Below are 25,677 nucleotides of genomic sequence, written 5' to 3' on the forward strand. Positions count from 1 at the left end.
CTTTTACTATGTTTAGGTATGGGCCTTGAATTCCTATTCTTTCCAGGACTTTTATCATGAAGGGGTGTTGAATTTTGTCAAATGCTTTCTCAGAGTCTAATTAAATGATCATGTGGTTTTGTTCTTTCAGTTTGTTTATATAATGGATCATGTTGATGGTTTTCCGTATATTAAACCATCCCTGCATGCCTGGGATGAAGCCTACTTGATCATGGTGGATGATGGTTTTGATGTGCTCTTGGATTCGGTTTGCCAGAATTTTATTGAGTATTTTTGCATCGATATTCATAAGGGAAATTGGTCTGAAGTTCTCTTTCTTTGTTGGGTCTTTGTGTGGTTTAGGTATAAGAGTAATTGTGGCTTCATAGAAGGAATTCGGTAGTGCTCCATCTGTTTCAATTTTGTGGAATAGTTTGGATAATATTGGTATGAGGTCTTCTATGAAGGTCTGATAGAGTTCTGCACTAAACCCGTCTGGACCTGGGCTCTTTTTGGTTGGGAGACCTTTAATGACTGCTTCTAATTCCTTAGCAGTTATGGGGTTGTTTAACTGGTTTATCTGTTCCTGATTTAACTTCGGTACCTGGTATCTGTCTAGGAAATTGTCCATTTCCTGTAGATTTTCAAGTTTTGTTGAATATAGGTTTTTATAGTAAGATCTGATGATTTTTTGAATTTCCTCTGAATCTGTAGTTATGTCTCCCTTTTCATTTCTGATTTTGTTAATTTGGATACACTTTCTGTGTCCTCTCGTTAGTCTGGCTAAGGGTTTATCTATCTTGTTGATTTTCTCAAAGAACCAACTTTTGGTTCTGTTGATTCTTTCTATGGTCCTTTTTGTTTCTACTTGGTTGATTTCAGCTCTGAGTTTGATTATTTCCTGCCTTCTACTCCTCCTGGGTGTATTTGCTTCTTTTTGTTCTAGAGCTTTTAGGTGTGCTGTCAAGCTGCTGACATATGCTCTTTCCTGTTTCTTTCTGCAGGCACTCAGCGCTATGAGTTTTCCTCTTAGCACAGCTTTCATTGTGTCCCATAAATTTGGGTATGTTGTACCTTCATTTTCATTAAATTCTAAAAAGTTTTTAATTTCTTTCTTTATTTCTTCCTTGACCAGGTTATCATTGAGTAGACCATTGTTCAACTTCCACATATGTGTGGGCGTTCTTCCCTTATTGTTATTGAAGACTAGTTTTATGCCGCGGTGATCAGATAGCATGCATGGGATTATTTCTATCTTTCTGTACCTGTTGAGGCCCGTTTTTTGACCAATTATATGGTCAATTTTGGAGAAAGTACCATGAGGAGCTCAGAAGAATGTATATCCTTTTGCTTTAGGATAGAATGTTCTATAAATATCTCTTAAGTCCATTTGGCTCATGACTTCTGTTAGTCTGTCTATGTCTCTGTTTAATTTCTGTTTCTATGATCTGTCCATTGATGAGAGTGGGGTGTTGAAATCTCCTACTATTATTGTGTGAGGTGCAATGTGTGTTTTGAGCTTTAGTAAGGTTTCTTTTACGTATGTAGGTGCCCTTGTATTTGGGGCATAGATATTTAGGATTGAGAGTTCATCTTGGTGGATTTTTCCTTTGATGAATATGAAGTGTCCTTCCTTATCTTTTTTGAAGACTTTTATTTGAAAATTAATTTTATTTGATATTAGAATGGCTACTCCAGCTTGCTTCTTCCGACCATTTGCTTGGAAAGTTGTTTTCCAGCCTTTCACTCTGAGGTAGTGTCTGTCTTTGTCTCTGAGGTGTGTTTCCTGTAGGCAGCAGAATGCAGGGTCCTCGTTGCGTATCCAGTTTGTTAATCTATGTCTTTTTATTGGGGAGTTGAGGCCACTGATGTTGAGAGATATGAAGGAATAGTAATTATTGCTTCCTGTTATATTCATATTTGGATGTGAGGTTATGTTTCTGTGCTTTTCTTCTCTTTGTTTTGTTGCCAAGATGATTAGTTTCTTGCTTCTTCTAGGGTATAGCTTGCCTCCTTATGTTGGGCTTTACCATTTATTATCCTTTGTAGTGCTGGATTTGTAGAAAGATATTGTGTAAATTTGGTTTTGACATGGAATATCTTGGTTTCTTCATCTATGTTAATTGAGAGTTTTGCTGGATACAGTAACCTGGTCTGGCATTTTGTTCTCTTAGGGTCTGTATGACATCAGTCCAGGATCCTCTGGCCTTCATAGTTTCAGGCAAAAAGTCTGATGTGATTCTGATAGGTCTGCCTTTATATGTTATTTGACCTTTTTCACTTACTGCTTTTAATATTCTTTCTTTATTTTGTGCATTTGGTGTTTTGACAATTATGTGACAGGAGGTGTTTCTTTTCTGGTCCAATCTATTTGGAGTTCTGTAGGCTTCTTGTATGTCTATGGGTATCTCTTTTTTTAGGTTAGGGAAGTTTTCCTCTATGATTTTGTTGAAGATATTTACTGGACCTTTGAGCTGGGAGTCTTCACTCTCTTCAATACCTATTATCCTTAGGTTTGATCTTCTCATTGAGTCCTGGATTTCCTGTATGTTTTGGACCAGTAGCTTTTTCTGCTTTACATTATCTTTGACAGTTGAGTCAATGATTTCTATGGAATCTTCTGCTCCTGAGATTCTCTCTTCCATCTCTTGTATTCTGTTGGTGAAGCTTGTATCTACAGCTCCTTGTCTCTTCTTTTGGTTTTCTATATGCTGGGTTGTTTCCATGTGTTCTTTCTTGATTGCTTCTATTTCCATTTTTAATTCCTTCAACTGTTTGATTGTGTTTTCCTGGAATTCTTTCAGGCATTTTTGCGATTCCTCTCTGTAGGCTTCTACTTGTTCTGTAAGGGAGTTCTTCACGTCTTTCTTGAAGTCCTCCAGCATCATGATCAAATATGATTTTGAAACTAGATCTTGCTTTTCTGGTGTGTTTGGATATTCCATCATTTTTTTGATGGGAGAATTGGGCTCCGATGGTGCCATGTAGTCTTTGTTTCTGTTGCTTGGGTTCCTGCGCTTTCCTCTCACCATCATATTATCTCTAGTCTTACTTTGTTCTGCTATTTCTGACAGGGGCTAGACTGTCCTATAAGCCTGTGTGTCAGGAGTGCTGTAGACCTGTTTTCCTGTTTTCTTTCAGCCAGTTATGGGGACAGAGTGTTCTGCTTTCGGGCGTGTAGTTTTTCCTCTCTACAGGTCTTCAGCTGTTCCTGTGGGCCTGTGTCTTGAGTTCACCAGGCAGGTCTCTTGCAGCAGAAAAGTTGGTCTTACCTGTTGTCCCGAGGCTCAAGTTCGCTTGCGGGGTTCTGCCCACGAGCTTTCTGTGGCCGCAGCAACCAGGAAGATCTGCGCCACCGTTTCCGGGAGCTTCAGTGCACCAGGGTTCCAGATGGCGTTTGGTGTTTTCCTCTGGTGTCCCAGATGTGTGTGCAGAGTGCAGTCTCTTCTGGTTTCCCAGGCGTGTCTGCCTCTCTGAAGGTTTAGCTCTCCCTCCCCTAACTTGAGTATTTCTTATATACATTTCGAGTGTTATTCCCTTTCTCGGTTTCCGGGCAAACATCCCCCTCCCCCCTCCCCTTCTTTATGGGTGTTCCCCTCCCCATCCTCCCCTCCCTTGCTGCCCTCCCCCCAACAATCTAGTTCACTGGGGGTTCAGTCTTAGCAGGACCCAGGGCTTCCCCTTCCACTGGTGCTCTTACTAGGATATTCATTGCTACCTATGAGGTCAGAGTCCACTGAGGCATGATCTCTGCTGCCACTTGGTGCAAAAACTTAGTCTGAGGTTGCAGGGATCTGATGGCTGTGAAACTGATGGCTTCTCTCTCAATTCAGACCACTTTGAAATGAGGATTGGCAAGAGAATGGGAATAGTTCATTGGAAGGACTTAAAACAAAAGAAAAATAAAATAAAATAACCAGGAAAAGCAGAAAACAAATTATGACCCAATAATCATCTTTCATGTAACTTTAAGGTGGACAACTGTGAAACAGTTTCATGCCAAAAAATATCTTCAACTGCCTTTCTGCCCACCTGTACTTGGTAAGAAAATTAAGTGAAATGTTCTTTGTCACTTTGTCCATCCTAAAATAATAGATGGGTTATTATAGTCTCCCAGCTTTAGTATAAAACTTACCCAGTGTCCCTCACAAGCTGTATGTGTCTCTGGAGAAAGTTACATTCACTCTTAAGTACATGCTTGCACTATAATGAAATGTCTTTCAAACCATCCTAAACTGTCTTAGAGTTCTCTGAGCTGATCATCTATCTACTCAGTCTCATCTGCCTTCTCTCTGACCTTCTTACACTTCAGTCAAGCTTTCATTGTCTTAGTTTATTTTTTCTTATTGTTACAAAATACTGGAAAACTGAAATTTACAAAAAGAGAAAAGCTTTTTAAACCACAAAATTTAAAGGCAGCATCAAACTATCATGGCAGGGAAGGGATGGTGGTAGAAGTGTAAGGTAACTGGTCAGAATGTGTCCACAGCTAAGAAACAGAAAAATGATTCTGATGCTCGGATAACTTTCTCCTTTTTATTAAATCCAGAATTCAGTCTCTGGTCTTCAAAATGAGTCTTTCTTCCACAGTAACATTACTGAAAATACCTTCATAGTGTGTTTCTATAGTTATCCTAAATCAAGTTGAAAATGAAAATGAGCCATCCCAGTTACTAGCGCCTCCTTCATTACAGTTGATACAGTTCCCTGAAAGGCATGTTTTCCCATGCCCTATTTTCTCCAGTGAGAACTGAATGATTGTACAGTCAAGTGCTGTTGTATTGAGGCCCAGGTACCTGAGACTTAAACGAACAGATGTCATAAAATGAAAAATGTGGCTTCTACTCCATGGAGGGGAACAGGTATGGCACTATCATGAACCATAAAAAATTTCAAATAAGACCTCACTTAGATAATTGGAGTATCTGTGCATTGTAGCAAGTAGTATTTAGATGAGTCTCTGATTAGGAGAAAAACAACATTCTTATGTTTACAAAGTCATCTGAAAGACTTTACTTTCTACATGAGCTCTAAAGTCACTTCTGATCTCAAAACATTCTGCCTTCACTGTGACTAAATCTTCCTTTAAAATTATTTTTGGTTTACCGGGAGTCCCACACTCGTGGATCCCGGCCCGCAGCAGCTCTCTGCTCCCAGACCCAGTGGGAGAGAGACCTCACCGCCAGGTCAGGTGGGCACTACTGAGGCTGCAGAGCGGAAGAGACCACCAACACTGCCCACCACTGCCCACATCCCTGACCCAAGAGGAAACTGTATAAGGCCTCTGGGTTCCCGTGGGGGAGGGCCCAGGAGCGGCAGGACCCCTGCGCATTAGAAACCAACGGAACCTGAAGGAACAGACCGGATAAACAGTTCTCTGCACCCAAATCCCATGGGAGGGAGAGCTAAACCTTCAGAGAGGCAGACATGCCTGGGAAACCAGAAGAGACTGCACTCTGCACTCACCTCCGGACGCCAGAGGAAAACACCAAATGCCATCTGGAACCCTGGTGCACTGAAGCTCCCAGAAACGGAGGCGCAGATCTTCCTGGTTGCTGCCACCACAGAGAGCTCGTGGGCAGAACCCCGCAAGCGAACTTGAGCCTCGGGACCACAGGTAAGACCAACTTTTCTGCTGCAAGAGACCTGCCTGGTGAACTCAAGACACAGGCCCACAGGAACAGCTGAAGACCTGTAGAGAGGAAAAACTACACGCCCGAAAGCAGAACACTCTGTCCCCATAACTGGCTGAAAGAAAACAGGAAAACAGGTCTACAGCACTCCTGACACACAGGCTTATAGGACAGTCTAGCCCCTGTCAGAAATAGCAGAACAAAGTAACACTAGAGATAGTATGATGGCGAGAGGCAAGCGCAGGAACCCAAGCAACAGAAACCAAGACTACATGGCACCATTGGAGCCCAATTCTCCCATCAAAACAAAGATGGAATATCCAAACACACCAGAAAAGCAAGATCTAGTTTCAAAATCATATTTGATCATGATGCTGGAGGACTTCAAGAAAGACGTGAAGAACTCCCTTAGAGAAACACAGGAAAACATTAATAAACAAGTAGAAGCCTACAGAGAAGAATCGCAAAAATGCTTGAAAGAATTCCAGGAAAACATAAATAAACAAGTAGAAGCCCATAGAGAGGAGTCACAAAAATCCCTGAAAGAATTCCAGGAAAACTGCATTGTATTGGTACAGAGACAGACAGATAGACCAATGGAATAGAGTTGAAGACGCAGAAATGAACCCACACACCTATGGTCACTTGATTTTTTACAAAGGAGCCAAAACCATCCAATGGAAAAAAGATAGCATTTTCAGCAAATGGTGCTGGTTCAACTGGAGGGCAACATGTAGAAGAATGCAGATCGATCCATGCTTATCACCCTGTACAAAGCTTAAGTCCAAGTGGATCAAGGACCTCCACATCAAACCAGACACACTCAAACTAATAGAAGAAAAACTAGGGAAGCATCTGGAACACATAGGCACTGGAAAAAATTTCCTGTACAAAACACCAATGGCTTATGCTCTAAGATCAAGAATTGACAAATGGGATCTCATAAAACTGCAAAGCTTCTGTAAGGCAAAGGACACTGTGGTTAGGACAAAATGGCAACCAACAGATTGGGAAAAGATCTTCACCAATCCTACAACACATAGAGGCCTTATATCCAAAATATACAAAGAACTCAAGAAGTTAGACCGCAGTGAGACAAATAACCCTATTAAAAATGGGGTTCAGAGCTAAACAAACAATTCACAGCTGAGGAATGCCGAATGGCTGAGAAACACCTAAAGAAATGTTCAACATCTTTAGTCATAAGGGAAATGCAAATCAAAACAACCCTGAGATTTCACCTCACACCAGTGAGAATGACTAAGATCAAAAACTCAGGTGACAGCAGATGCTGGCGAGGATGGAGAGAAAGAGGAACACTCCTCCATTGTTGGTGGGATTGCAGACTGGTACAACCATTCTGGAAATCAGTCTGGAGGTTCCCCAGAAAATTGGACATTGAACTGCCTGAGGATCCAGCTATACCTCTCTTGGGCATATACCCAAAAGATGCCCCAACATATAAAAAAGACACGTGCTCCACTATGTTCATCGCAGCCTTATTTATAATAGCCAGAAGCTGGAAAGAACCCAGATGCCCTTCAACAAAGGAATGGATACAGAAAATGTGGTACATCCACACAATGGAATATTACTCAGCTATCAAAAACAATGACTTTATGAAATTCGTAGGCAAATGGTTGGAACTGGAAAATATCATCCTGAGTGAGCTAACCCAATCACAGAAAGACATACATGGTATGCACTCATTGATAAGTGGCTGTTAGCCCAAATGCTTGAATTACCCTAGATGCCTAGAACAAATGAAACTCAAGACGGATGATCAAAATGTGAATGCTTCACTCTTTCTCTAAAAGGGGAACAAGAATACCCTTGGCAGGGAAGAGAGAGGCAAAGATTAAAACAGAGACTGAAGGAACACCCATTCAAAGCCTGCCCCACATGTGGCCCATACATATACAGCCACCCAATTAGACAAGATGGATGAAGCAAAGAAGTGCAGGCCGACAGGAGCTGGACGTAGATCGCTCCTGAGAGACACAGCCAGAACACAGCAAATACAGAGGCGAATGCCAGCAGCAAACCACTGAACTGAGAATAGGACCCCCATTGAAGGAATCAGAGAAAGAACTGGAAGAGCTTGAAGGGGCTCGTGACCCCATATGTACAACAATGCCAAGCAACCAGAGCTTCCAGGGACTAAGCCACTACCTAAAGACTATACATGGACTGACCCTGAACTCTGACAATGAATATCCTAGTAAGAGCACCAATGGAAGGGGAAGCCCTGGGTCCTGCTAAGACTGAACCCCCAGTGAACTAGACTGTTGGGGGGAGGGCGGCAATGGGGGAGGGTTGGGAGGAGAACACCCATAAGGAAGGGGAGGGGGGAGGGGGATGTTTGCCCGGAAACCAAAGAATTATTATTAAGTATTAAATAAATTTAAAAAAGAAAAAAAAAGAACTATACAAAGAATCAACAAAATTGGGAAAGGGAATAACAATCGAAATGTAAATAAGAAATACCCAATTTAATAAAGATGAAAAAAAAAAGAAAATATTGTGAAGCTTAAATCACACAATTTCACAATTTCAGACTGATTTCTTTTATGAGCATACACGCAAAAATACACAGTAAAATATTTATAAACAAAATCCAGGAACATATTGAAAGCATCATGATAAAGTAGGCTTAATCCCAGTGATGGTTTGAAACCTGAAAATCCATTAACATAATCCACTAAATAAACAAACTGAAAGAAAAATCACACTATCATCTCATTGCATGCTGCAAACTCTTCTAACAAAATACAGCACCCTTTCATCTTAAAAGTCTTATAATGATCAGGGATACAAGTTACATAACTCAACATGATCTGAGCAATATAGAGCACACCACCAGTCGATAAGGAATTAAATGGAGAGAAAATCAAAGCAATTCTCCAGGACAAGGCAAGACAAGCTTCTCTCTCTCTCTCTCTCTCTCTCTCTCTCTCTCTCTCTCTCTCCCTCCCTCCCTCCCTCCCTCCCTCTCTCTCTCTCTCTCCCCCCCCCTCTCTCTCCAATATAGAACTTGAAGTTCTAGCTAGAGCAAGAAGACAACTAAAGGATATCAATGGGATAGAAAATGAAATGAAGAGGTAACTGTATTGCCATTTGTGGATAATTCTACCAGAAAGCTCCAACAGCTGACCATAACTTTCAGCAAATCGGTTTGATACAAAATTAACTAAAGAAATCAGTAGGCCTCATTTAAATGATCAAAAAGCAAGCCAAGCAAAGAATTAGGGAAACAACACCCTTTACAATAGCCACAAATAGAAAATATCTTGGTGTAACTCTAACCAAGCAATTGAAAAATCTATGTGCCAAGAACGTTAAATTGCTGAAGAAAACAATTGATAAAGACATTAGAAGATGGAAATATCTTCCATGCTCATCTTAAAGGAGTACTTCTGAACTTCATGCTGAAAAAGAAAAAAACCTGAATAGCTAATCCTGAACACTAAAAGAATGACTAGAGATATCACCATTCCTGACCTCAAGCTGTACTACAGATCAATAGTAATAAAATTCATATGATATTGATAAAGAAACAGACATGTTGATCAGTGGCATCAAACTGAGTTTCCTGAAATAAACACACATACCTATGGACAACTTATATTTGACAAAGGCAAAACCATATAAAGGGGAGAAAAGCATCTTCAACAAATGGTGCTTATCTGACTGGATGTCTGAATGTAGAAGAATGCACATAGATATTTCAACTCATTGGTACAGGAAATTCCATCTTATACCTGTCACATTGCCTGAGACCAAAACTTCAAGTTAAAATGCATGCTGGCAAGGATGTGGTACATGGGGAACACTCCTGAATTGGTAGTGGGAGTACAAACTCCTGTAACTACTTTGGAAATCAATTTGGTGTTTTCTCAGAGAATTGAGAGTAGTTCTACCTATTTACCCCGTTATACCACTCCTGGGGTTTTCTCAAAAGATGCTCTAATATACCCTAGGCCACTGTTCAATTAAGTTCATAACAGCTTTATACATACTAGGCAGAAACTGGAAACAACCTAGAGTCCCTCAACTGAAGAAAGGATAAAGAAAATGTGGTCTATCTACACAATGGAATACAGTGAAGAACAAAGATAGCATGAATTTTTCAGGTGCATAGATGGAACTGGAGATTATCATCCTGAGGAAAGTTACTATGATCCAAAAGGACATCCATACTATGTATTCACTTGTAAGTGGATATTAACCATAAAATACAGGATAGCCATTTTACATTTCACAGACCTGAAGAAACTAAACAAGAAAGAAGGCCCAAGGGAGAATGCTTGAAGCTTACTCAGAAGGTGGTGGGAGTGGGGACAAAATAGTCGTATGAGTCAGGTGATGGGAGGGAATTGGATGGGAGAAGGTATGGGGAGAAAAATAAGGAGAAAATAATTTGGAAGCTTCTTTCCTTTCTTTCCTGATGCTGGATTTTAATAGAGTCATAAGGTGCTATATTTGTTGTTGTGAGGAAAGAGGTCTTAATGATCTTATTTAGCTCTGAACCCCAGAAGCTATAACACAAATGGAACCTAGGGAGATGGAACTCACTACATTAAATGGCATGACTGATGATAATAATAAATGATAAAACAACCTCTCTGCTTGGGTGTGAGGTCCACTCAATAATTGAAATATATACTAAGTATTGTAAATCCATTAAGATAAGGAGGGCTAGACATGCCTGAGATAGTTTGAGAAGAGAAGGTTCCTTAAAAGAATGGATCTAGCAGCATAAACAAGTTTGCATTTTTGTCAGTGTCTGGATAGCTCACATCTTTCAAATTGTCTGCAGCAAATGAATATTCCCACTCTCATACATGTCTGCCAACTCTTTGTTTGCCCTACTTACCTCATTTTTGCTTGAATTTTATGAAAGAATATTTTGTGCTTTCTAACTAAATCAAAGTTTATTAATTTGCTAATTTAATTTATTAATTAGTTTGTTATTCTCTTCTTTTGAGTACAATACTTTTTCGATGTTCCTTTAGACAAGTAAGAATTTATTGCTTTGGACTTCTGTCTTTCAGTGATAGGCTTAAAAAAGGCTTTGTGAGTTCCATTATACCTAATTCATATTCTTTATACACTCATTTTAATATCCATTATGTAGAAAGATAAAAATTTATTTCTGGTTCATAGTTAAGTGGTTCTTCTAGTGATGGCAAGTTAGTTTTCTTCTCTAGGAGACTGATATCGTAGAACCACCTATCATTTAACAGGTCTCTCTATGTAACTCTAGATTTCCTATTCTGCTGCTATTACTAATATGAAAATGAACAACCTCTCTCTGATTGGATGTGAGGTATACTCCATAATTCAAATATATATTTTGAACTTTGTTGAACAAGTGGCCTGGAATATAGTGGAGCACCTTTTGGGAAGTGTTATAAATCCACTAAGATAAGAATAATTGCTCTGCCAATTTCAATGAGATATTTCACTTATAGTTTTAATGTGATAATAATAATAGCGTCTTCATAACCATCTCATCAATACTGAGTGGAACATGGGAGGGATTCTGTTCCTTTAAAGAAATAACAAAAACAATTTTACTTCTCATCTTTGCAGCATTCAAATCAAGGTAACAATGGGTTTCTTCTTTTTTCCTCTTCTTTTTTCCTCTTCTTTTTTGTTTTCTTTTTTTTTGTCGTCTTCTCCTTCTCCTCCTTCTCCTCCTTCTCCTTCTTCTCCTTCTCCTTCTCCTTCCCCTTCCTTTTCCTCTTCTTCTTCCTCTTCTTCCTTTTCTTCTTCCTCCTCCTCTTCCTCCTCTTCCTCCTCTTCTTCCTCTTCTTCTTCCTCATCTTCCTCCTCCTCTTCCTCTTCTTCTTTCACTTCCTCTCCTCCTCCTCTTTTTCTTCATCTCTGTTTATCTTTCTGTGTGTGAGAGATAAAGAGAGAGAATTCATAATTCATATGCCCACTTGTGCATGTGGAGGTCAGAGGTAGAGTGTATTTCTTTATCGTTCTCTGAGGTTTCTTTTTCTGTATTTGACAAAGGATGATTAACTCACACAATTTCCAAAGCTCACACTTTTGCTACATTATATGGCCAATGAGATCCAGGGATCTTCTTTTGTCCACTCTTTCAGCTTCAGTGTTACAGATGTACACAACCATGAGTAAATTTGAAGTAGATGTTACAGAAGCAAACCTGAGTCAGCATTTATTTTGGCAAGTATTTTTCATACAAAACCATTTTCCCCATTTAGTGTTTTTTTTTTCCTCTTTCTTTTTGTTTGTTTGGTTGATTAGTTGGTTTTGTTTTACTGGAAGTACTAGGAACTGCATCTAGGTCTAAGTAGATATAGGTTCACTGTAGACAAAGTGTCCAATTGCAACTCAGTGCATGCTTTTCTTCAAATTCAAATACACTAGGCCAATTGAGTCTGGCATATTTGTTCTTTTGATGCTGCCATGGCAATACCACTTAGCGGATTGAAGCATTTCTTCTATGTAACAACCTCTCTATAACCTACAGACAGTAGAATATTTGATTGCACAGTATTGCATTCGTACAAGTATTGATACTTTATAAAGGAAAAACTTTTATGCATATTTTATTTCCTAAAAGCAAAAACAAACAAAAATACTAGCAACCTGACTAAGAATTAAAAGAGGAAAGAAGCATACATATGAAAGAAGCAAATGCACAAATCTAGTACATAACTCATGATACTCAATGAAAACTACATAAAACACTCAAGAATTTCCCTAAGTTGATATTGAAGTCATAGTTTATAGAATCTTGCATGTCCCATGACTATATAAATTAAAACATCTTGTGGGCCTAGGCTAAAACTTGATTACACATAGAACACACACAAACACACACACACACACACACACACACACACACACACATGTATATAGATATATATGTATATATATAGATATATATTTTTATATAGAGAGAGGGGGGCCGCATTTCCTGTGCAGATACATACTCAGATAAACAAACAGATATATTAATTTGGGAAAAGAAAAATATTAATATGAAAAGAAAATCTGTTCATATTAAAGATATGTGGCAGTAAACTCTTATGAATTCTATGAATTCACCATCCTTAAAAGCAAGTTCGCTAAGAGTTGCTAGTAAAATTTCCATCTGCAACTTTGTTTGTAGCTTTGGCTTTTAGACTGGCTAATGTGAGAGCTTAGTATGTTGTCAGAATAATAAGATTCTGTGCTCATAGAAGCTGGTATTTTTGGCTATATTAGTTTCACTTATGTAATTTTATTACCTTCTTAATTCAAATTTTTCAAAGATTCATTTTCTTTGCTTTATGTGTAACTATATGGCACTAAGTAAGTTTATGTGCACAGCATTTGTGCAAGAGGAGTCTACAAACATGAAAGAAGGGCATCAAATCCTCAGAAATTGGACTTGGCAGTTGGTTGTGCTGGAAAATGAACCCAAGTCCTCTAATGGCCCCCCGCCAACTAATCACTTTCAAGTACTGAGATTTTTCTTCAGCTCCTTGATCCAAATTTCTAAGTATAAACATTTTATTTTAATATGCTTGTAATGTACTTACTAGCCCGTGGAGGAGAGAAAAGGGTGATGAGTCCAGTGGTTCTGGAGTAACAGGCCATTGTGATTCAGAAAACTTGCATGATGGGAACTGAACTCAGGTCGTCTGCAAGGACAGTTAGCACTGATAACCCCTGAGCCATCTTTCATCTTCTGTCATACTTTTTTTTTAAGATCCAATATGCAGATTCTATCTTTTAAAATTTTAAAGTGACTATAATTGTTCATAATGAAGAATGAAGCTTAATCCTGAATTTTTAGTGTTCTTTGTATTATTTGTTCTTTGTATTACTAGGAATGCCTTCATTCTTTTTCGCTGGTAAGTTTTTACCTCTAACTGCTGGTGTGTGTGTGTGTGTGTGTGTGTGTGTGTGTGTGTTTTCATTCTGAGATTTACAGCCTGAATTGCACTTGTATCACGAAGTCAATTGTGCTAAGGTCTGGGGCTCTGTTGTATTGCTAGACAGTCACTGATGGCAGGCAGGTTAGCTTTTCCTCTAGGAATCCCTGGGCCTAGACATTATATATATATATATATATATATATATATATATATATATATATATATATGATGCATTTATAACATAATATAAATATAATACATTTTAATAATCAGAAATGGATTTCAGCTTCCTTATTAGAAACAGATTGAATGAACTGTTCATTCATTTAAAAGCACTGGTTTGAGACACTGCCCGGACTTGAAAGGACTGATCAACAGATCACTGCACCCAAATCCCATAGGAGGGAGAGCTAAAACTTCAGAGGGGCAGACACGCCTGGGAAGCCAGAAGAGACTACACTCTGCCCACATTTCTGACTCCAGAGGAAAACACCTAATGCCATCTGGGACCCCGGTGCACAGGGACTCCAGGAAAAGGCAGCACAGGCCCTCCTGGTTGCCGCCCTCATGGAGAGCTCAAAAGCAGATCCCCCATGAGCAACTTGAGCCACGGGACCACAGGTAAGACCAACTTTTCTGCTCTAAGTGACCTGCCTGGTAGACTCAGGACACACAGAGGCAAAATTCCTCTGGGTCAAGACACTTCCGATTTTTAGCTGTAGCATGAACCTCACTGATCCTGGCTCACAGCTCCCTGCTCCCAAACCCCTTGGGAGAGAGAGCTCACCGCCAGACAGGTGGACACTCCTGAGACTGCAGAGCAGGAGAGACCACCAATACTGACCACCTCTGCCCACATCACTGGCCCAAGAGGAAACTGTATAGGGACTCTGGGAACCTGAATACAGGGGCACTGGAGTAGCAGGTCACCCACAGTCCAGACACTGCCCAGACCTGAAGGGCCAATCAACACCACTCTGCACCCAAATCCCATGAGAGGGAGAACTAAACCTTCAGAGGGTCAGACACGCCTGGGAGGCCAGAAGAGACTACACTCTGCCCACATATCTGACTCCAGAGGAAAACACCTAACACCATCTGGGACACAGGAGCATGGTGGCTCCCAGAAAAGACTGTGCAGGCCCTCCTGGCTGCCGCCCTCACGGAGACCTCAAAAGCAGCCCTGCATGAGCAATTTGAGCCATGGGACCACAGGTAAGATGAACTTTTCTACTCCAAGCAAACTGCCTGGTGGGCTCAGGACACAATCCCACAGGAACAGCAGAAGACCAGTAGGCAGGAAGACTACACGCCCGAAAGCAGAACACACTGTTGCCACAACTGGCTGAAAGAAAACAGGAAAACAGGTCTACAGCACTCCTGACACACAGGCCTATAGGAAGGTCTGGCCACAGTCAGAAATAGCAGAACAAGGTAACACCAGAGACAACCTCATGGCAAGAGGCAAGCGCAGGAACCCAAGCAACAGAAACCAAGACTCCATGGCACCATCGGAGCCCAATTCTCCCACCAAAGCAAACACTAAATGTCCAAACACAGCAGAAAAGCAAGATCTAGATCTAAAATCACACTTGGTCATGATGCTGGAGGACTTCAAGAAAGACATGAAGAAATGCAGAGAAATGCATTAGAGAAATGCAGAAAAACAAATAAACAAGTAGAAGCCTATAGAGAGGAATCACAAAAATCCCTGAAAGAATTCCAGGAAAACACAATCAAACAGTTGAAGGAATTAAAAATGGAAATAGAAGAAAAAAGAAAGCACAAAGGGAAACAACCCTGGATATAAAAAACCAAAGGAAGAGACAAGGTAGCACAGATACAAGCATCACCAACAGAGTACAAGAGATAGAAGAGAGAAACTCAGGAGCAGGAGATTCCATAGAAATCACCAAAACAATGGTCAAAGAAAATGGAAAATGGAAAAAGCTACTGATCCAAAACATACAGGAAATCCAGGACTCAATGAGAAGATCAAACCTAAGGATAATAGGTATAGAAGAGAGTGAAGACTCACAGCTCAAAGGACCAGTAAATATCTTCAACAAAATCACAGAACAAAACTTGCCTAACCTAAAGTAAGAGATGCCCATAAACATACAAGAAGCCTACAGCACTCCAAATAGATTGGACCAGAAAAGAAACTCCTCCCGTCACATAATAGTCAAAACACCAAATGCACAAAATAAAGAAAGAATATTAAAAACAGTAAGGGAAAATGGTCAAATAACATATAAAGGCAGACCTATCAGAATCACACAGGACTTCTCACCAGAGACTATGAAAGCCAGAAGATCCTGGACAGATGTCATACCGACCCTAAGAGAACACAAATGCCAGCCCAGCTTACTGTATATCCTGCAAAACTCTCAATTAACACAGATGGAGAAACCAAGATATTCCATGACAAAACCAAATTTATTCCAGATGAATTTGGAACTTGTTCCAAATTCTGAAATCATTCCACTATCTGAAGAATGGGATTGGTATTTTCATCGGGATTGCATTGAATCAGTAGATCGATTTTGCTAAAATGGCCATTTTTACTATGTTAATCCTGTCAATCCATGAGCATGGGAGATCTTTCCATTTTCTGAGGTCTTCTTCAATTTCTTTCTTCAGAGGCTTGAAGTTCTTATCATACAGATCTTTTACTTGCTTGGTTGAAGTCACACCGAGGTATTTTATATTATTTGGGACTATTATGAAGGGTGTCACTTCCCTAATTTATTTCTCAGCTTGTTTCTCTTTTGTGTAGAGGAAGGCTACTGATTTACTTGAGTTAATTTTATACCCAGCCAGTTTGCTGAAGATGTTTATCAGGTTTAGTAGTTCTCTGGTGGATCTTTTGGGACCACTTAAATATACTATGCTTAAATTATTCAGGGATAAAATTTGACAATTCATTAGGCACTATTAACAGAAGAGTCTTTAGGGTAAGCTACTACGTACGAACATATTTAACTCTGTGCTTTAATAGGGAACATCTTTCTCAAACATACTGGGGCACATGATATACATTCTTAGAATGTTGATGTACTTACTGTGTCTTGATGTTAGGGGTGACAGTGGCCACCTTGTTTTGAAATCTCTCTGAACATCCTGTCAGACTAGAGGAGATTGAGACTTCCCTCAGACAGTGTGTATCAGGGATTGCATTGCTTGATCTTTTCAATTACAGAGCAACTACAATCCTTTGTTGCTCAGTTATACTGAGCTGGAGTTTACTTCCATAGTCATATCCCAGGAAGAAATTCTATTTCAAAATATTACCATCTATTGTTCTGTATGTGAAATATAAGTAAAAGAACAGTGAAGCATTTGATTACCTTTAATGATTAAAAAAATTAAAAAGTCAAATGAGACAGATATGAGGGGTAATGGAATGGGAAGCTGTTAGAGGAGGACCTGGGAAGGGGAATATCATTTGAATTGTAAATGAATTAAATAATTAATAAAAACAAAAATGTCCCACTAAAAATGTCTATTGAGTAGAAATGCTATTGTATCAAAACCAAAATAAATGTAAGTAAATTTTCAAAACATGTTGATATATTAAATATGCAAAATAAATTATCTTTTATAAATACGTGCAGGAAATACTGTCAGGTTAAAATTCTACAAACAAAACAAAATGAAATTCATGCGAGAGAACAAATTCAAAGGAATTTTGTTAGAGAAAGAATTGAAAGTATTATTTATATACTTTATGAATGAATTGGAAGTACACATCATCCAGTGTAACTGGGGGTGGGGGATAATGATAAAATAAACCATCCAGAAGTATATAAATAGAAATGTAATGTGTTGTGTAGCAGTTTTCCATAGATTGAACCCCACCCCCACCCCAGGAAGAATAGTGAGGCTCATGAGACTCAGGAAATAAGCTAACTTCCATGTCTAGGCAAACTGCAATATACAGATTCTCCTGTGTCACTCTAGAACATTATGGAAGCATCATACTGTGGGGAAAGAAACTGACCAGCAGAGCTGCTGACAGAAGACTCTCAGACTTGTGGAGCTTCCTACTTGTCTTTCTGTGAGTCCCAGGGCAGCAAGTTTCCTAAGTTGTCCCATCAACTGAAGGTGGAGGGCTTTTAAGTGAGTTTTCAGTGATACAGCTTCCTTTGTATCATCTTTACATCTGGAAATAATCCCAAGAAAGTTATGGGTTAACCAAGTTGGACTTTTATATAACCATTACTTTAAGCTGTTGTGTGTTCCAAAAGTGTGTGCCATGTTTCCTCAGATAAAGTAATACAAAACACTATAATGTTAAAATAATAAATTATAGACTCATGTAAGAACTGAAGATATATGGGGATCCCAAACCTCACAAATCCCTGCCCACAGCAGCTCACTGCTCCCAAACGCCTTGGGAGAGAGAGCACACCACCTGGACAGGTGAGCACTCCTGAGACTGCAGAGCGGAAGAGACCACCAACACTGGCCTCCCCTGCCCACATCCCTGGCCCAAGAGGAAACTGTATACGGTCTCTGGGTTTCTGTAGATAAGGGCACAGGAGCATCAGGTCCCCTGCGTGTGAGACGCTGCCAGAATCTGAAGGGACCGACCAGATAAACAGTTCTCTGCACCCAAATCCCATGGGAGGGAGAGCTAAACCTTCAGAGAGGCAGACACGCATGGGAAACCAGAAGAGACTACACTCAGCCCACATTACTGAGTCCAGAGGAAAACACCAAACGCCATCTGGAACCCTGGTGAACGGACACACCCAGAAAGGGCAGTGCAGGTCCTCCTGGTTGCTGCCCCCATGGAGAGCTCATAAGCAACACCCCACGAGCAAACATGAGCCTTGGAACCATAGGTAAGACCAACCTTCCTGCTCCAAGTGACCTGCCTGGTGAACTTAGGACACAGGCCCACAGGAACAGCTGACGACCTGTAGATAGGAAAAACTACACGCCCGAAGGTAGAACACTCTGTTCCCATAAGTGACTGAAAGAAAACAGGAAAACAGGTCTACAGCACTCCTGACACACAGGCTTATAGGACAGTCTAGCCACTGTCAGAAATAGCAGAACAAAGTAACACCAGAGATAATCTGATGGCGAGAGGCAAGCGCAGGACCCCAAGCAACAGAAATTAAGACTACATGGCATCATCAGAGCTCAATTCTCCCACCAAAACAAACACAGAATATCCAAACACACCAGAGAAGCAGGACCTAGATTCAAAATCATATTTGATCATGATGCTGGAGGACTTCAAGAAAGATATGAAGAACTCCCTTAGAGAAACGCAGGAAAACATAAAAAAACAAGTAGAAGCCTACAGAGAGGAATCACAAGAATCACTGAAAGAATTCCAGGAAAACACAATCAAACAGTTGAAGGAATTAAAAATGGAAATAGAAGCAATCAAGAAAGAACACATGGAAACAACCCTGGGTATAGAAAACCAAAAGAAGAGACAAGGAGATGTAGATACAAGTGTCATCAAAAGAATACAAGAGATGGAAGAGAGAATCTCAGGAGCAGAAGATTCCATAGAAATTATCGACTCAACTGTCAAAGATAATGAAAAGCAGAAAAAGCTACTGATCCAAAACATACAGGAAATCAAGGACTCAATGAGAAGATCAAACCTAAGGATAATAGGTATAGAAGAGAGTGAAGACTCACGGCTCAAAGGACCAGTAAATATCTTCAACAAAATCAGAGAACAAAACTTGCCTAACCTAAAGAAAGAGATACCCATAAACATACAAGAAGCCTACAGAACTCCAAATAGGTTGGACCAGAAAAGAAACTCCTCCCATCACATAATAGTCAAAACACCAAATGCACAAAATAAAGAAAGAATATTAAAAGCAGTAAGGGGAAAGGATCAAGTAACATATAAAGGCAGACCTACCAGAATCACACCAGACTTTTCGCCAGAGACTATGAAAGCCAGAAGATCCTGGACAGATGTCATACACACCCTAAGAGAACACAAATGCCAGCCCAGCTTACTGTATCCTGCAAAACTCTCAATTAACATAGATGGAGAAACCAAGATATTCCATGACAAAACCAAATTTACAAATATCTTTCAACAAATCCAGTGCTACAAAGGATAATAAATGGTAAAGCCCAACATAAGGAGTCAAGCTACACCATAGAAAAAGCAAGAAACTAATCGTCTTGGCAACAAAACAAAGAGAAGAAAATCACACAAACATAACTTCACACCCAAATATGAATATAACAGGAAACAATAATCACTATTCCTTAATATCTCTCAACATCACTGGTCTCAACTCCCCAATAAAAAGACATAGATTGACCCGAGGATCCCAGCCCGCAGCAGCTCTCTGCTCCCAGACCCGGTGAGAGAGAGACCCAACTGCCTGATCAGGTGGGCACTCCTGAGGCTGCAGAGCGGAAGAGACCACCAACTCTGCTCACCCCTGCCCACATCCCTGGCCCAAAAGGAAACTGTATAAGGCCTCTGGGCTCCCGTGGGGGAGGGCCCAGGAGCGGTAGGACCCCTGCCTGAGACACTGCCGGAACCTGAAAGAAACAGACCGGATAAACAGTTCTCTGCACCCAAATCCCGTGGAAGGGAGAGCTAAAACTTCAGAAAGGCAGACAAGCCTGGGAAACCAGAAGAGACTGCTCCCTGCACACACATCTCGGACGCCAGAGGAAAAAGCCAAAGACCATCTGGAACCCTGGTGCACTGAAGCTCCCGGAAGGGGCGGCACAGGTCTTCCTGGTTGCTGCCGCTGCAGAGAGCCCCTGGGCAACACCCCACGAGCGAACCTGAGCCTCGGGACCACAGGTAAGACCAAATTTTCTGCGGAAAGAAAGCTGCCTGGTGACCTTAGGACACACGGAAGCAGAATTTCTCTAGGACCGGGCACGTTCTGTGTTTACCGGAAGTCCCACACCCGCGGATCCCGGCCCGCAGCAGCTCTCTGCTCCCAGACCCGGTGAGAGAGAGACCCAACCGCCTGGTCAGGTGGGCACTCCTGAGGCTGCAGAGCGGAAGAGACCACCAACTCTGCTCACCCCTGCCCACATCCCTGGCCCAAGAGGAAACTGCATAAGGCCTCTGGGCTCCCGTGGGGGAGGGCCCAGGAGCGGCAGGACCCCTGCCTGAGACACCGCCGGAACCTGAAAGAAACAGACCGGATAAACAGTTCTCTGCACCCAAATCCCGTGGGAGGGAGAGCTAAACCTTCAGAGAGGCAGACAAGCCTGGGAAACCAGAAGAGACTGCTCCCTGCACACACATCTCGGACGCCAGAGGAAAAACCAAAGACCATCTGGAACCCTGGTGCACTGAAGCTCCCGGAAGGGGCGGCACAGGTCTTCCTGGTTGCTGCCGCTGCAGAGAGCCCGTGGGCAGCACCCCACGAGCGAACTTGAGCCTCAGGACCACAGGTAAGGCCAACTTGTCTGCTGCAAGAAAGCTGCCTGGTGAACTCAAGACACAGGCCCACAGGAACAGCTGAAGACCTGTAGAGAGGAAAAACTACACGCCCGAAAGCAGAACACTCTGTCCCCATAACTGACTGAAAGAGAGGAAAACAGGTCTACAGCACTCCTGACACACAGGCTTATAGGACAGTCTAGCCACTGTCAGAAATAGCAGAACAAAGTAACACTAGAGATAATCTGATGGCGAGAGGCAAGCGCAGGAACCCAAGCAACAGAAACCAAGACTACATGGCACCATCGGAGCCCAATTCTCCCATCAAAACAAACATGGAATAGCCAAACACACCAGAAAAGCAAGATCTAGTTTCAAAATCATATTTGATCATGATGCTGGAGGACTTCAAGAAAGACATGAAGAACTCCCTTAGAGAACAAGTAGAAGCCTACAGAGAGGAATCGCAAAAATGCCTGAAAGAATCGCAAATATCCCTGAAAGAATTCCAGGAAAACATAAATAAAAAAGTAGAAGCCCATAGAGAGGAGACACAAAAATCCCTGAAAGAATTCCAGGAAAACATAAATAAACAAGTAGAAGCCCATAGAGAGGAGACACAAAAATCCCTGAAAGAATTCCAGGAAAACACAATCAAACAGTTGAAGGAATTAAAAATGGAAATAGAAGCAATCAAGAAAGAACACATAGAAACAACCCTGGATATAGAAAACCAAAAGAAGAGACAAGGAGCTGTAGATACAAGCTTCACCAACAGAATACAAGAGATGGAAGAGAGAATCTCAGGAGCAGAAGATTCCATAGAAATCATTGACTCAACTGTCAAAGATAATGTAAAGCGGAAAAAGCTACTGGTCCAAAACATACAGGAAATCCAGGACTCAATGAGAAGATCAAACCTAAGGATAATAGGTATAGAAGAGAGTGAAGACTCCCAGCTCAAAGGACCAGTAAATATCTTCAACAAAATCATAGAAGAAAACTTCCCTAACCTAAAAAAAGAGATACCCATAGGCATACAAGAAGCCTACAGAATTCCAAATAGATTGGACCAGAAAAGAAACACCTCCCGTCACATAATTGTCAAAACACCAAACACACAAAATAAAGAAAGAATATTAAAAGCAGTAAGGGAAAAAGGTCAAGTAACATATAAAGGGAGACCTATCAGAATCACACCAGACTTCTCGCCAGAAACTATGAAGGCCAGAAGATCCTGGACTGATGTCATACAGACCCTAAGAGAACACAAATGCCAGCCCAGGTTACTGTATCCAGCAAAACTCTCAATTAACATTGATGGAGAAACCAAGATATTCCATGACAAAACCAAATTTACACAATATCTTTCTACAAATACAGCACTACAAAGGATAATAAATGGTAAAGCCCAACATAAGGAGGCAAGCTATACCCTAGAAGAAGCAAGAAACTAATCGTCTTGGCAACAAAACAAAGAGAATGAAAGCACACAAACATAACCTCACATCCAAATATGAATATAAAGGGAAACAATAATCACTATTCCTTAATATCTCTCAATATCAATGGCCTCAACTCCCCAATAAAAAGACATAGATTAACAAACTGGATATGCAACGAGGACCCTGCATTCTGCTGCCTACAGGAAACACACCTCAGAGACAAAGACAGACACTACCTCAGACGGAAAGGCTGGAAAACAACTTTCCAAGCAAATGGTCAGAAGAAGCAAGCTGGAGTAGCCATTCTAATATCAAATAAAATCAATTTCCAACTAAAAGTCATCAAAAAAGATAAGGAAGGACACTTCATATTCATCAAAGGAAAAATCCACCAAGATGAACTCTCAATCCTAAATATCTATGCCCCAAATACAAGGCCACCTACATACGTAAAAGAAACCTTACTAAAGCTCAAAACACACATTGCACCTCACACAATAATAGTGGGAGATTTCAACACCCCACTCTCATCAGTGGACAGATCAGGGAAACAGAAATTAAACAGTGATGTCGACAGACTAAGAGAAGTCATGAGCCAAATGGACTTAACGGATATTTATAGAACATTCTATCCTAAAGCAAAAGGATATACCTTCTTCTAAGCTCCTCATGGTACTTTCTCCAAAATTGACCATATAATTGGTCAAAAAACGGGCCTCAACAGGTACAGAAAGATAGAAATAATCCCATGCGTGCTATCGGACCACCACGGCCTAAAACTGGTCTTCAATAACAGTAAGGGAAGAATGCCCACATATACGTGGAAATTGAACAATACTCTACTCAATGATAACCTGGTCAAGGAAGAAATAAAGAAAGAAATTAAAAACTTTTTAGAATTTAATAAAAAATGAAGATACAACATACTCAAACTTATGGGACACAACGAAAGCTGTGCTAAGAGGAAAACTCATAGCACTGAGTGCCTGCAGAAAGAAACAGGAAAGAGCATATGTCAGCAGCTTGACAGCACACCTAAAAGCTCTAGAACAAAAAGAAGCAAATACACCCAGGAGGAGTAGAAGGCAGGAAATAATCAAACTCAGAGCTGAAATCAACCAAGTAGAAACAAAAAGGACCATAGAAAGAATCAACAGAACCAAAAGTTGGTTCTTTGAGAAAATCAACAAGATAGATAAACCCTTAGCCAGACTAACGAGAGGACACAGAGAGTGCGTCCAAATTAACAAAATCAGAAATGAAAAGGGAGACATAACTACAGATTCAGAGGAAATTCAAAAAATCATCAGATCTTACTATAAAAACCTATATTCAACAAAATTTGAAAATCTTCAGGAAATGGACAATTTCCTAGACAGATACCAGGTATCGAAGTTAAATCAGGAACAGATAAACCAGTTAAACAACCCCATAACTCCTAAGGAAATAGAAGCAGTCATTAAAGGTCTCCCAACCAAAAAGAGCCCAGGTCCAGACGGGTTTAGTGCAGAATTCTATCAAACCTTCATAGAAGACCTCATACCAATATTATCCAAACTATTCCACAAAATTGAAACAGATGGAGCCCTACCGAATTCCTTCTACAAAGCCACAATTACTCTTATACCTAAACCACACAAAGACACAACAAAGAAAGAGAACTTCAGACCAATTTCTCTTATGAATATCGACGCAAAAATACTCAATAAAATTATGGCAAACCGAATTAGAGGACATCAAAACAATCATCCACCATGATCAAGTAGGCTTCATCCCAGGCATGCAGGAATGGTTTAATATACAGAAAACCATCAACGTGATCCATTATATAAACAAACTGAAAGAACAGAACCACATGATCATTTCATTAGATGCTGAGAAAGCATTTGACAAAATTCAACACCCCTTCATGATAAAAGTCCTGGAAAGAATAGGAATTCAAGGCCCATACCTAAACATAGTAAAAGCCATATACAGCAAACCTGTTGCTAACATTAAACTAAATGGAGAGAAACTTGAAGCAATCCCACGAAAATCAGGGACTAGACAAGGCTGCCCACTCTCTCCCTACTTATTCAATATAGTTCTTGAAGTTCTAGCCAGAGAAATCAGACAACAAAAGGAGATCAAAGGGATACAGATCGGAAAAGAAGAGTTCAAAATATCACTATTTGCAGATGACATGATAGTATATTTAAGTGATCCCAAAAGTTCCACCAGAGAACTACTAAATCTGATAAACAACTTCAGCAAAGTGGCTGGGTATAAAATTAACTCAAATAAATCAGTTGCCTTCCTCTATACAAAAGAGAAACAAGCCGAGAAAGAAATTAGGGAAACGACACCCTTCATAATAGACCCAAATAATATAAAGTACCTCGGTGTGAATTTAACAAAGCAAGTAAAAGATCTGTACAATAAGAACTTCAAGACACTGAGGAAAGAAATTGACGAAGACCTCAGAAGATGGAAAGATCTCCCATGCTCATGGATTGGCAGGATTAATATAGTAAAAATGGCCATTTTACCAAAAGCAATCTACAGATTCAATGCAATCCCCATCAAAATACCAATCCAATTCTTCAAAGATTTGACAGAACAATTTGCAAATTCATCTGGAATAACAAAAAACCCAGGATAGCTAAAGCTATCCTCAACAATGAAAGGACTTCAGGGGGAATCACTATCCCTGAACTCAAGCAGTATTACAGAGCAATAGTGATAAAAACTGCATGGTATTGGTACAGAGACAGACAGATAGACCAATGGAATAGAATTGAAGACCCAGAAATGAACCCACACACCTATAGTCACTTGATTTTTGACAAAGGAGCCAAAACCATCCAATGGAAAAAAGATAGCATTTTCAGCAAATGGTGCTGGTTCAACTGGAGAGCAACATGTAGAAGAATGCAGATCGATCCATGCTTATCACCCTGTACAAAGCTTAAGTCCAAGTGGATCAAGGACCTCCACATCAAACCAGACACACTCAAACTAATAGAAGAAAAACTAGGGAAACATCTGGAACACATGGGCACTGGAAAAAATTTCCTGAATAAAACACCAATGGCTTATGCTCTAAGATCAAGAATCGACAAATGGGATCTCATAAAACTGCAAAGCTTCTGTAAGGCAAAGGACACTGTGGTTAGGACAAAACGGCAACCAACAGATTGGGAAAAGATCTTTACCAATCCTACAACAGATAGAGGCCTTATATCGAAAATATACAAAGAACTCAAGAAGTTAGACCGCAGGGAAACAAATAACCCTATTAAAAAATGGGGTTCAGAGCTAAACAAAGAATTCAC

This window comes from Rattus norvegicus, chromosome 4 (genome assembly GCF_036323735.1).
Source record: "Rattus norvegicus strain BN/NHsdMcwi chromosome 4, GRCr8, whole genome shotgun sequence".
NCBI lineage: Eukaryota > Metazoa > Chordata > Mammalia > Rodentia > Muridae > Rattus > Rattus norvegicus.